Source organism: Haliotis rubra, unplaced genomic scaffold, assembly GCF_003918875.1.
Source record: "Haliotis rubra isolate DU_JTF1 unplaced genomic scaffold, ASM391887v1 Scf56, whole genome shotgun sequence".
Taxonomy (NCBI): Eukaryota; Metazoa; Mollusca; class Gastropoda; order Lepetellida; family Haliotidae; genus Haliotis; species Haliotis rubra.
The window spans coordinates 1,297,531-1,312,555 of NW_025767257.1; the positions used below are offsets into that span (position 1 = coordinate 1,297,531).

The 15,025-nt window shown below is 39.4% G+C and overlaps 1 protein-coding gene across 1 annotated transcript in view; it reads right to left on the bottom strand.

Annotated features, from left to right (window-relative positions):
* LOC124254016 (mitogen-activated protein kinase kinase kinase 13-B-like) overlaps positions 1-15,025 on the bottom strand; it is an 85,725-nt gene that overhangs the window by 52,456 nt on the left and 18,244 nt on the right. The window contains 1 exon segment of the mRNA XM_046687879.1: positions 1,969-2,088. The gene's annotated coding sequence lies outside the window, so the exon portion shown is untranslated.

The window sequence follows — 15,025 nt, forward strand, 5'->3', positions numbered from 1 at the left end:
GTCAAGAAGATGTCAGAATACTGAAGAAGGGCACTCAGTGCATACAGTTCCATATATCAAAGAGGAGTTCAACAGTCTGCTGCCCACTTCCTCCTGGTCCAGGCTATGTCTATGTGATCAAGGAAATCAGTAACTGTGAGATTGATCTTGTCATCAAATATTTGTGATCAGACTTACAAAGTAGACATTTTTTAATTCAACTTGCATTGGATGCCTGTATATTCAGGCTCAATTTAGGTCAACAGACCATTAACTCTACTCCTGGATGTACAAGTAACAAGTACTGGTAGTCCATATGGCCTTCAGACAAGTGTGTAGGAGGCCATACATGCCAATTCACAACCTACCTCCAACCTACATTCACAACAATACTTCTCATTCTACAACAGTCACTGGCAGACTGTGACCTTCAGACAAGTGTGTAGGAGGCAAACTCACAACCTACCTGTAACACGTTCAATAGACAGATGATCTCTGTTCAGAGATGTTGGTTCAAAAAGGCGATCATACCCAAACATACTTGAGTGCAAATGCAAACCACATGTTTCACACAATATTTCGTAAACTATGAGTCACACGTTCATAAGCATCAAAGGCACAAACACACTGATGTACATGCACTTCAGTTTCCTAAACAGGTTTAAAAGACAACGGTACTAAAGTTGAACCTTCTTGACATGGCAAGACCAAGGCTTTCAGAAAATGCATGTGTGCAAGTTTTTGTCCTCTTGCAACATCCACTTGTGAGGAGGTATGTGGCTACTGGTGAAGCAAAGGATTGTCCAAGAACTGGAACACTGAGGATGGGATAGCGATGAGTCCTAATTTGTCTGATCAAAGCACTCCCATGATCCATGCCGAAGAACTGGGCAAGCAATGGAAAGTGAGAGGCTGACTCTCCATCAGTATCATCATCAGGGGGCTTGGGACTTCCGGTCTGAGGGCATCTCATCTGATCTGATATCCCTTCCTCACAGACCAGCACAAGCAGGAACAGCTGACTCTCTGCCAGTATCATCATCAGGGGGCTTGGGACTTCCGTTCTGAGGGCATCTGATCTGATCTGATGTCCCTTCCCTCACAGACCAGCACGAGCAGGAACAGCTGACTCTCTGCCAGTATCATCATCAGGAGGCTTAGGGCTGCCGGTCTGAGGGAGCATCATCTGATAAGATTTCCCTTCCTCACAGACCGGCACGAGCAGGAACAGCTGACTCTCTGCCAGTATCATCATCAGGGGGCTTGGGACTTCCGGTCTGAGGGCATCTCATCTGATCTGATTTCCCTTCCTCACAGACCAGCACAAGCAGGAACAGCTGACTCTCTGCCAGTATCTTCATCAGGAGGCTTAGGGCTGCCGGTCTGAGGGAGCATCATCTGATAAGATTTCCCTTCCTCACAGACCGGCACAGGAACAGCTGGCGGGGTCAAGTTGGAGCTAGAGGTCAAAATCTGCAGGAATTGATGCAGGTAATCTATGAGAAATGGCAGAGGATTCCGAAGTTGAGAATTCAATGCTTGGTTGCCAGTATGAAAAGCCTGGGAGATGTTATCCGTACAAGGGGTGCCTACACCAGGTACTGAAGTGGTCGCCAGAGGTGGTTCATACAATCACAACACTCATTCTATGATAACTGTGAAACAATTGGTGTGGTAGTCATGGTGACCATTCTTTCCAGGATGGTTGATGTTTATGTTCTTGTGCATTGAACTCAAATTCCAAGTGAATTATAACCAACTGTCAATTTTCTTTTTATCAGAGTAAAATATGCTACAGTTACCATTTAAAAACACAAAATGTCATTGTCAAAGCAGAAACACAACATGCAGTATTTCATACTTATCAGATCAATATATGCGGGTGATGCAGGATTAATCCCAACATGTATACTTCTGACTCTACTGGAATCAAGCACTGGCACAACATGTCCTTCAGAAAAGTGTGTAGGAAGGTCACTCTCTACCTACCTGTAATACTCTCAATAGACAGATGATCTATGTTCGGAGATGTTCTGCAACTTGATATTTCTCCACTCAGCCAGACATTCAAGCAGGTTTCCATCCCATGACATCCGATCCATGTGCTTCCTGACAGGCAAGTGAAGAAACAGTTTACACAGAAAGATACGTGTAGGTTTTCTCTGCCCACATAGAATTTAGTATCGAGATTAAAAAAAATATTTCAACAATAAAGTTTTTGTTATGTCACACTTTGTTTAAAAGTGGCATAATCACCTTGAAACAAGAACTAATTTTCATTAAAAAAAACTAAAGAAGGCAGCAATGAAGACACTGAAACAACTGTGCCAACCAGATTATACTGATATATCATGTAGGATTACACAACTGGATTATACTGATACCTCATGTAGGATTATACAACTGGATTATATCGATACATCATGTAGGAACATTATAAAGTGGACAGATCTCATAACTTTTTTTCACAATATATTATGGTTATGATTTTACACCTAACTAACAGCATGTGAAACTGAAAACTGAAAGGTGAGGAAAAGAATTTGGTAAAACATTCCTTAACACACGGATTTACCTCCTATATACATATATCTGAACCCTAATTTTCCCAGATAATTGAAAAGCAGTTGTGACTGCATGACATGAAAGACTCGCACAATATTATAACATCAACCTGTACTAAAGTTACAACAAGGGCGTCATTAGTTACATCATCACAGACCTTTATGTTATTCCCACATCTGAACATGTAATTGCTGTTATTACAAATACAGTCCCTTTGTTGGAGGTGTTTAGCTGACCCCTTCCGGTCCTATGTCACTCTTACCCGCCAATAAACATTGCTATTCAATACCTCATCATTAGCTGAGTGAATGAGTTTAGTTTAATGCTGCTTTTAGCAATATTCCAGAAAAAAATGAGCTTCACACATTGTACGTGTGGGAATCGAACCCAGGTCTTTGGCATGACAAGCGAACGGTTTAACCACTAGGCTACCCCATCGCTCCATATCAAATATAACTCACATTATATCTACCTGAAACATTGCCAAGTTCAACAAAAAAATTCAATATGTGAAGTCGATAGTGTTGTTTACAGTATACATTGAACATTATCAAATTATTCACTTTCAAATCAATCTTTCTCCCTTATTCCACCATTCCTGGATCAATACAAGCTTTGAAAGCTTAGTGAAAGAACCTTTGCAGATGCAACACCAAGAAGAAAGTTTCTTTTCCTTTCAGGACACCAAAGATTTTGCAGCCATTTTCCCTTTGAGACAGATATTTTAGTCAGTTACATGTACACTCTAATTGCTTGGTGGCACCAGCTTTCAGCAAGTAGAGCCTGAGTGAAGCTTTCATATCATGAAGCAACTGGACTGAACTACTGAAGACAAGTACCATACAAGGTTTGCTGGTGGACTTCCGTTAACCTTGTAACAACTGTGCAGTTTACACTGATCTGAAAATCTATTGATGCAGTATGATGCATGCTGTATTTGTTGGTGTGTTGTTTGTTTACTGTCACACTCAGCAAGTTAGTGCAACTGCGCTACAATGACATGCATAATCTAAATCAGCGAGCCTGACAACAGTCTTCCAGAACAAGCATGGGTTGCTGGAGACCACTTACATCCCAGATCTTCTCAAGTTCAGGATACGTCATCGGACACCAAAAGTCAAACACAAAACACAAGTGACTATGCGTAAATCATATTTTAAGAAAACATGTTTCCACCCTGGTTAAGTCCCACTTACAATATCAATCCAGTATTTAGTTGAACCCAACTGGAGCACTACAACTGATTCCAAACAGCAATGAATGCCACTTTACAAAACCTTTCATGAACAATTAGATCCCAGAGCTACAACAACATGCTCTTTCACACGTAATATCATAAACATGATGGTACCTGATATTGACCAAACAGCCAGATAACTCATCACATAATTAGGGTTAATTTCTGTGACAAAGATAAGAGGCGAGCATCTCACTTCACATCAAATTCATCCTAAAAATACCAAGAAACATTTTTCAATCAATCTCATTTCAACTGGTGTGGAACTTTTTTCAATAAGAGGTTATATACTCTTAATGACAAACAAAACAACAATCTTTCATGTTCAGCAATTTAAGCCTTGCAGCCGACATGTTGTCGCCAAGTTTATTGACTGTCGATTACAATGTGATAATAACTAATTTAGACATGATCAATATCCTCTCTGAGGGAAGTCGCACAGAAAATGGCCAGGTCAACAATGATATTATCTTAGCAAGATTGCTGCAATGTTTCGTAATGCAAAGCATATGGGAAAACCATTTCCATGTTGATATAAAAGACTGAGGGAAATCTGAATAATTTGATGGCCTGAATATTGCCATGAGGAGACAGTCTACGCCAACTATGCCTTAAAGGTCGTGGGTTCAGATTCATCAATGTTCGGTGCAAATTGGAAATTTTTGCTTTTCCTTTGAACTTGTGAGAGTGTCATGTTTTTATTTTTGGTAGAAATGGACACTGAGATTAATGATAATCTTTCTGAAATCCAAGACTAAAATTTAAAAATAAATGTTCATTTCCATCAATATCTGTGCCACCATCAAGACCAATTCTTTTCCAGACTTTAAGTCTCATCCTGCATGAATATGATTTTTGCAGAACCATCACACTGACTTACCCACAATTACGGGTATAATATTGGTGAAAACACACGGCAAATTTGGGATTCATTCCATGACCAGCCAAGCAAAGCAAGACCTTAATCCACAGAGCCAACCATTCTTGAAATAGATGACTCAGATGGGTCAGCAGATAAAACTATTGAATTTATGAACAAAAATGTCTTAATGCTGGAAATTTAGGCATAAAAATATTCACAATATCAATTTTCATCAAATAACTTAATGATATTATATGAACATTAAGTTAAAGCCTGTAATGGTACACTGACCACATACCAGAACCTTTGACAAAGAATCCTTTTAAGCAGCAGAAGACTAGAACAAGTCTTCAACAGAAGTTCTAATGTAGATTGTGGAAGCTAATATGGAATGGTGTAGTACCAGGGATGGAAATGTTGCTGCTATAGAGATATAAGTTGTGGGCATATCATGGCAGGTATACTGTCTGTTGTACCTTCTGTGTTACCATGTACCATTAGTCATCAGGCGAGGTCTGAAATCAAACAGGACCATTTCAGCCAATCCACATGGTGTCTGAGTGTTCATGTGCATAGAATAATAAAGTTTCAGACTCAGAGATCATTTCTTTGGGTTTTGTCTCTCCCTTACCAGCAGCCTCAATTGGCTCAAACTGAACTTCTGCAATTTAGAAAGATTTCTTACCATCACTGAATCTTGCATTCTTGATTAATATGAGAAAATCTCTACAATAAGGCTGAGATTTCAAATATCTGTTGAGCCTAATGTTCTCCAAAGTTAATGTCTTGTATTGTTCACCTGTGTGGGTTATCCATGACATCCATGTAGAAGCCAATATCAGTCAAAGCCAATCCTTTGAAATTTTTCTTGCACCTTTTCTGCCAGAATTTTTAAATAGTTTTGCTGACACATTAATAATCCTTTTAGTGTTATCTGGGATCAGTTTAGATTGTCTTGACTGTAATTTCTTCCTCAGAATGCAAAACAAAGTGTTTGGTGGCAAATTTTGTTTCTAGGTCAGCTCCAGCAGACGTTTATTTGTTTACTTCTGATCTCAAAATGTTTTTCTTAAGAGATGCGAACCCTATAACTCAGTAAGAAGTAAAATACCAGAGTTAGGCAAATATGTCATTGTCAAGGCAGCTGGGTACAATGTTTCCAGTTATATCCATTGATAGCATGGTACACAGATTCTTGTCAAAACGGCTTTGTCCAATAAGAATACACACTGTACAGTGTTTTACATGTAAGGTAAGATAAACCCAGAAAATAGATGTACCATGACACATATATACTTAAAATACAGATGAAGACCTACGAGACAGATCTACCCAGACCACAAATGTACCCAGAACATGGATACCCCCAGAACACAGATGTACCCACAACACAGATACCCCAGAACACAGATGTACCCACAACACGGATACCCCCAGAACACAGATGTACCCACAACACAGATGTACCCACAACACAGATATACCCACAACACAGATGTACCCACAACACGGATACCCCCACAACACAGATGTACCCACAACACGGATACCCCCAGAACACAGATGTACCCACAACACAGATGTACCCACAACACAGATGTACACACAACACAGATGTACACACAACACGGAAACCCCCAGAACACAGATGTTCCCACAACACAGATGTACCCACAACACGGATACCCCCAGAACACAGATGTACCCAAAACACGGATACCCCCAGAACACAGATGTACCCACAACACGGATATCCCCAGAACACAGATGTACCCACAACACAGATACCCCCAGAACACAGATGTACCCACAACACAGATGTACCCACAACACGGATACCCCCAGAACACAGATGTTCCCACAACACAGATGTACCCACAACACGGATACCCCCACAACACAGATGTACCCACAACACGTATACCCCCACAACACAGATGTACCCACAACACAGATGTACCCACAACACGGATACCCCCAGAACACAGATGTTCCCACAACACGGATGTACCCACAACACGGATACCCCCAGAATACAGATGTTTCCACAACACAGATTACCCACAACACTGATACCCCCAGAACACAGATGTACCCACAACACGGATACCCCCAGAACACAGATGTACCCACAACACGGATATCCCCAGAACACAGATGTACCCACAACACGGATGTACCCACAACACAGATATACCCACAACACAGAAGTACCCACAACACGGATACCCCCAGAACACAGATGTACCCACAACACAGATACCCCCAGAACACAGATGTACCCAGAACACAGATGTACCCACAACGCAGATACTCCCAGAACACAGATGTACCCACAACACAGATGTACCCACAACACGGATACCCCCACAACACAGATGTTCCCTCCCAGAACACATGGATACCCCCAGAACACCCACAACACGGATGTACCCACAACACGGATACCCCCAAAATACAGATGTACCCCAACACGGATACACAGATGTACCCACAACACAGATGTTCCCACAACACGGATGTACCCACAACATGGATACCCCCAGAACACAGATGTACCCACAACACAGATGTACCCACAACACGGATACCCCCAAAATACAGATGTACCCCCAACACGGATACCCCCAGAACACAGATGTACCCACAAACCCCCAGAACACAGATACCCCAACATGGAACAGAATACAGATGTACACCAAAATACAGATGTACACACGGATACCCCCCAGAACACAGAGATGTACCACAACATGGAACAGAATACAGATATCCCACAGAACACAGAGGTACAACACCACAACATGGATACCCCCAGAATACAGATGTACCCACAACACAGATACCCCCCAGTACAGATGTACCCACAACACGGATATACCCCACAGTAACACAGATGTACCCACAACAGATACCCCCAGAACACAGAAGTACCCACAACACGGATAACACAGATGTACCCACAACACGGATACCCCCAGAACACAGATGTACCCCACGGATACCCCCAGAACACAGATGTACCCACAACACGGACAGATGTACCCCCCCAGATACAGAACACAGATGTACCCACAACATGGATACCCCCAGAACACAGATGTACCCACAACACAGAAGTACCCACAACACGGATACCCCCAGAACACAGATGTACCCACAACATGGATACCCCCAGAATACAGATGTACCCACAACACAGAAGACGGATACCCCAGAACACAGATGATACCCAGAACACAGATGTACCCACAACATGGATACTCCCAGAACACAGATGTACCCACAACACAGATGTACCCACAACACGGATACCCCCAGAACACAGATGTACCCACAACACAGATACCCCCAGAACTCAGATGTACCCACAACACGGATACCCCCAGAACACAGATGTACCCACAACACAGATGTACCCAGAATGTGGATGTACCCACAACACAGAACACATGTGACCAAAACACAGCTTTACCAGAACTCATTTTCAGCCATTGTGTGTAATCAAACATGTCAATGTAAGAAAGAATAAGACTTGTTCTTCACAGAGACTTAAACTTGTCGGATAATCTACATATCTATCTTCTCTACCAGAGGTACCAAAACTGCCCCATCTATTCTTGTCCTTCTGATATATCTTACGTTGCGTTCCAAGACTCATATCAAGCAGAAATGACAATTAAGACTTCACATCCATTTTCAAACTGTCAATGATTGTCTAGACATCTGATTGCTTTGTCCCATCACTAATCAACAATTTTTATGAGAAAAAAAAACACTGAAAAAAATCTCTTTACAGCTGAATAATGAATGAAAAAACAGTTGTGCACTTGTAATATTATATAAAACTGTCCAGCATACACTAATCTAAAACTAACCTGACACACTGTGTAAGTGAACAATGGTAAATGTCTTTAATTGAACACTGACATCAGCATGTATCTCAGACACACCTCAATAAAATCGTCATAGCGTAATACGTTGTGGTAAGATCAACAAAGGGAGCCACTTCAATTCATCAGTCCTCTCAGCCCCACAAGGCTCGCAACCCTGGTCAGTCAAGCGTAGCACATCTGGCTTCTGGGGGATAGGGGGATGGAAGGGGGAGGTATCCTACATGAGGAATTATTGATCAGCCAGGTCCCCTTGCTGAGTTCCGACTCTCTCCACTTGCAACTGATACATCCCACGCATTCTCGATAAAAATAAAACTATGTTTCCAGAATTAGATATACGGCTGTCATTTTCTAATTAATACAAATCTCCAGCGTAATTTAGATCAATAATCTAAGAGCACATTTAACAACCAGACAATACATGTCCAGTGTTCTTGTGTCCAATTATTTTTTCATATGTTGTTCTCCTGTTAATGAAATTCAAATTGCATAAGTGTTTTAACATCATCAGTATCCCTTGCAGACAAACAAAGAAAGTATGACATTATCCACTCACAGTTGGAAGACATTAAGCAAAGAAAGAACAAACTGTATATTACTTCCTCTGAATTGAAAATATCTTTAAAGATATGAAAACAGTTTTTTTCAAGTGTTCAAAATGACACCATATTACTTAAAGATGATAAAGACAATGAACAGACTTCATTTATTCATTGTTTCAATACAGTCTTCGCACCAAGATTCAGCAGATTACAAACTTTCTGACAATGCCCACAGACAAGCCTTTTACAGATGATGAAACAGGGCTTTAAACAAACTATACCGTAAAAACAATGTGGACACAATAAATACAAAACAGTCATGCCTTATGCGAATAACATCACAACAGCTAATTTATAAAAAGCAAATGCCTCGAAAAGTAAATCCTGATCTAGAATTATATTGCGGTCTATCTACCTTTTCCAGAAATCATACTATTTTAAGGGCATAAGAAAAGTACTGGATGTTTCTTCCAGATATAAACACTTGGCTTTTCCCTTCCGTATCCTGGAAATGGTTCCTGTCCTTTCCAGACAATTTTCCTGGCACTGGTCTCCGGTGTGTGGAACATGTCCTCAGTCTTATTGTAATCCAAAAAACAAATCTTGGACCATTTTAGGCTATGTACTGCAGTGGTTCATTCAGGACCCATTGTAGACAAAGTCGATGCATTGATCTACAGTTTGTTCATTTCATACCTTCTCATTAATCACACTGACAAGAGCTTTTAGCCAAATGTTTGAGAATGTTCATTTTGTAGGCCCTGAGGCCAAGTCCCTTGTCCTTGTAGGCAAGGAAGAAATACAGTATTGATAAACTACTTTCGAAAAAATTGATTATTTCCTGCTGTGCGCTTCCTCACCTGCCTAGACAAATTCACCTGTGATGGCATTATCGTGTTCCGAACCCTCTCACTGGCGTCAGAATCAGACACTAGCATCAATGTCGTCACGACGATGGGATCAATTGCCTGCCCTGACAAGCACCGACACACCGTATGAACAACACAGAGATTTAGGAACCAATCAAAGATTCCGTTACAATTGGACAGGTGAAAATGAATCGTGGCGACCAAGGTACTAGAGCAAGTGAACGAAGTCATTAAAGATTAAGCATCTTCTTTTATCGAACTGATAAATAATAGATTGTCATGTGACCTGATGTCATAAATTTCACCCAAGCAGAACCGCTAGGCATGCTTAAAGGGAAAATTTGAGATACCATTATTAGACACAAAGTAATTATTTGATCCTGCTATGAAATATTCACGACCTGTCTGGCGGCAGATAACAGTACTCGAGTGCATTTTTTCGCCATTAAAAGTAAACAGTGGTAGGAAAAACACGCTGTTCCAGTTGTGACAGAAAAACATGGGAGGGTTCCTTGTTACCATACAGTTAGTATTTGAATATTTCATCACAATTATTATCAATTTATGACTGTATTATGAATTTATTATTTCCTGCACAAACCTTTCATAAAATATGCAGGGAGGCTGTGCAAATGGCTTCCTTCCTGAATCTTACAAATTAAACGTGCTTTCATTGAATTTGTAAATTTGGTGCCATGAATATGTTTGTTTAGTCTTGATGAACATTTGAACAAAATATCATCTGACTTAACATAACTTGGATGATACACTTAGTAGGTTTGCAGTAAGCTGATGGAACAGGTAGTGAATTACCTTAGCTGTTATCCTTTCCATTGTGAATAACTGACCCTTATAACTGTTGCTCATCACTTTAAAGGAACTGTTGACTTACTTCTGATCTATTTATGATTTTGCCAATGTATGACGTTAGCCATTAATTCTTTGCTTACAAAAATATTTCAAACAAACAGAAATTTACTGAAGTGTCATTGTTTTCAGCTACAGTATTTCCGAAGAATTTCAACCGTCTAAGAGTAATCTGTTGAACTCAATGAAGTGATTTACATCATCATCGTCATCATCATCATCATCATCATCATCATCATCATCATCATCATCATCATCTCACATTACTAGCTTAGTGACAGAAAGAGATACACAGGTGAAGAATCACAGATTATATTCAACCATTCTCACTAGATCAAGCAACAATACATCATTTTGAAAAGTGAATACTTATTCTGCTGAATCTGTTGAGGAAAGGTCTATACATTTTCTAAAATACTATTTTATCTGACAGTCTATTAGTCCATCGTAAACCAGACCGATTAGTTGTCACAAAGTAACCAGGACTTCAGTCAAAGTGGCATTAGATTATACCCCGCGGGAAGGGCCTGATACATTGTTCTGAAATATATCTATCAAACAACAACTGAAATAGTTGGCAGGTCTGATAAAGTCAACAATAAACAATCAGACTGCTAGACAAACATCACACAGAACAATACAGAAATACTGTCAAAGTATAGCATAAACATTGGCAGATAGCATGACATTTATACCAGTAAAACTTCATGGAGATTTACGTATGATAATTTTGGGAATGGTAACACCTGCTAACAACAAACTGAAGAAGCTGAAGAAGCTGATGATTACGTACCTATATCTAACAGATAACAGGCACTTTGCCAATAGACACCATTCAGCAAACCAGGTCAGACTGCGAGCTGGTAACGTCCCACTGTCAAACTAAACTCGAATACTTCAAACAACTCCTTCAGGTAAATCGTAACACTCAGCCAATCAGATGGCATTGTTTGGCCACCGGGAACCTTGAATTTGTCATAGCTATTTATAGCACATCAGGCAACATGTGTATCTCCTAAATCTGTGTAACGGAATGCTGATTTCGTGACATGCACTATAAATGTGGATCGTATATCATGTAGATAATACTGCTGTATACTGCTATCAGTTACTGTTGTTTAACTGTTCCCGGCTATTTCTGTTTTCTTCTGGTTATTGAAAGGTTTCTATTAATTCACTTGAATGTAGCAAGTACAAGACTAATTACTGATATTTTCAGTACTCACAGGAAATACTTCATAAAGTTTCAATAATTAATAAAACAAAATGAATTAATTTTTTCAATATTGCTTGGTTATGACAGAATGTTATGTACTTAAAACCTAAACAAAAATATTGTTTATCTTTCTAATATTGTGTACAGCATGCTGACATCAGCAGTATTTCAACATTTCCTCCCATTGGTCATTATCTTCAAAACATTATCTTCAAAACTTTATCTTCAAAACTTCATTGTACTGTATGTTAGACTATTACATGTTTAGTAGAATTTCTATTAAAATTGAAACATTTCAAATTTAATTTTGCTCTTAAAATACCCACTTAAAAACAATGTCTAAATCTCTGGACAGCCTTTCAAATTGCAGAACTTGAACAAATCAAGTTTCATTAAAACTTCATTCTAAAGGATGGGTGTGTAGCTATGGTAACTGTCCAACCAGACTTAACTTGAAAGACTGGATCATGTAATATATTTGCCTAGTACCATCCTGCAATTATGCATGTGAAAGGTGGCTTCCTCTCTAATGCTCCTTTTCACCTGTGACTCGTTACAGGTAGCCATGACTCACAAGTGACGAAAGCTACAGGTATTCCTCCCCCTACTCTTCAACCTCCCCACTTCCTGTAGCGTCCCCCTGTCATCCCATTGAGGGTCCACGGGCCGACTGGATGCTGTCACTTCACTGCTTGTCTCAGGAACACTTCAACAGAATGTGGGCTCACTACACAGTTGAATCAATCATGATGTCATGATAAAGTTATGCTCAGGTTGCCACATGTCCTGGTAAATGTACTGTATGCATTGTGTGACCATTACCCTCATTCTGTGCACGGAACAAACTAATTCTATGGATATTATGTGACAGTATGCAACTCAGACTGCTACTGACTTCCTTCACTCTATTATCAAATACAATTTCAAATTGTCTCTATTACACAAAACTGAAATATTTGTCAAATCAGCATATTTGTAATCATGACAGAAAAAGAAAGATCATTTGTTTTTCCAGCTCATAGCTCAATAGATCTGCACATTTTAGTATATATTTAGAAAGTCTGAAAATATTTTTTAAATATGTATGACAGCTGCAGTAATCTCTACTGACATTAAACATTTTCTAAATATTCAGTTTTAACGCTTTATGTTCTCTTAACTTAGATCCCGCCATGATATTGCTGATTATTGCTGGAATATTGCTAGAAGCGGCGGAAAACCATACTCACCCACCCAGTCACCTAAACTAGAAGTATATTTCTCCCCACAAGGTGTGGTATGAGCCATGATAAATAGCTGTAATGGATACAAGACACGAGTAACTGCCTGCAGCAGATCTTTCCAGTAATAAGTGGGTTTTTTCATATCAAAATTAACATTGTTTTAGAGTGAGCAAACATGACTAAATAGTTTAGATACTGACAAAAGTATTCCTTATCCCACATGAATTGACCATGAAACTGTCACCCAACTCATCTCACTATACATGACTCAGGCAGAGATATACATTAAGTATTACCAACAGAGAGGTCATAGAAATCTTCCAAAGTTAATCTATTACATCAAAATTACAGGGAAATATTTCAGGATGGACAAAATAACAGATATATGTCTGCAGGTCATTGTTGACAAGTTCCAATCAGGTTGTGGCTGTGTGGTTTCCCTTTAGATAATAATGCTCTATAAGAATGTTTACCTTAAAGGGGCACTGATCCAGAGCGATTAATGTTTCTCGCCAACAGTCTAATTATGAAACCAAGCTGCAAGCTGGTCATAACATGCTCTCTCGACCGTGATGGACACGGGGACTGGGCTACTGTCCATCGTGGCAGAATTTATAAAGTATCCCAGCAATATAGGCTTTTCAGATTTTGTAATGCCTGGATGGTATAGTGACTGATCCAATGTGTTCCTATTTCTGTGCTTTTTACCTCGATATTTAATGTCATGTACAAATATTATGTGTATTATCAATGATATTAAAAACACACATTCAAATTAATTGGATCCGTAAATTGAACAACCCCACTTTGCCATTGCTAGAAAAATCTGAAAATTTACTTTAAGTAAATAGGTGCATACAGTTTTTAGAATTTATGACAGGTATAATTAGTGATAACACCACTCAGATTACCCGGCAAAGGTCCCCATTTGGCATTTCTGGTGTCTGGAGTAAATACTCAACATTATAAATAAAGGTCTGATGTGGCAAATGTATTACATGTTATGTTATATGCGCATGAAAATGCAGCAAGAGGAATTATCAGCTGAGTTACAAAACAAACACTGATCAAAGGATTAACCGATAACACGCTGATCGATTAATTGCTTTTATCTTGCACAGCGGATTTGTCAAAAGGTAGTGTTTATGTATGTACATTTACTAGTCTATACTGAATACACCCTGTCGTAAAGTTCCTGTGTAAAAACAATGTCCTTCCTTCAAATGATTAACCGCCAATACATTGATTGATTGCTGATTATTGGCTAACTAAATTACTTTTTTAAAGCATGGTGGACATCATGCAATTAGTTGCCAGGTGTGCTATCTTGGGTGACCAATGAGACTATACACCAATGTGAAAAATCTGATCAGTTGAGACACTACCACTCATAAGCAGCATAACGATATATCACTTTTTCACATATTGGCCTGTTAAAAGACACATGACATGGAACGGGATTCTTTGTCAGCTGCAGATGAATGGCATATCTTTTCTTTATGTGGATATTGATGGATACATTCCCGAACAAGGTAATAGCATGATATTGTTGCTATAACTTTAGTGTGTTTTAATTTTAACATTTGCACTTTGTTTTTATTCATTTGTTGTAGCATTCAACAGAATCACTTTTTCGCCGTGAAGTATAATGAGACAGACAACATACACTAGGTCGCACTTGGGGCGTGTGTGAATATGATTCGCGTTGGCAATCTATAAAATGTCTAGATATTACAGTCATGTTATAAATTCACTATAAGTATAAGCAG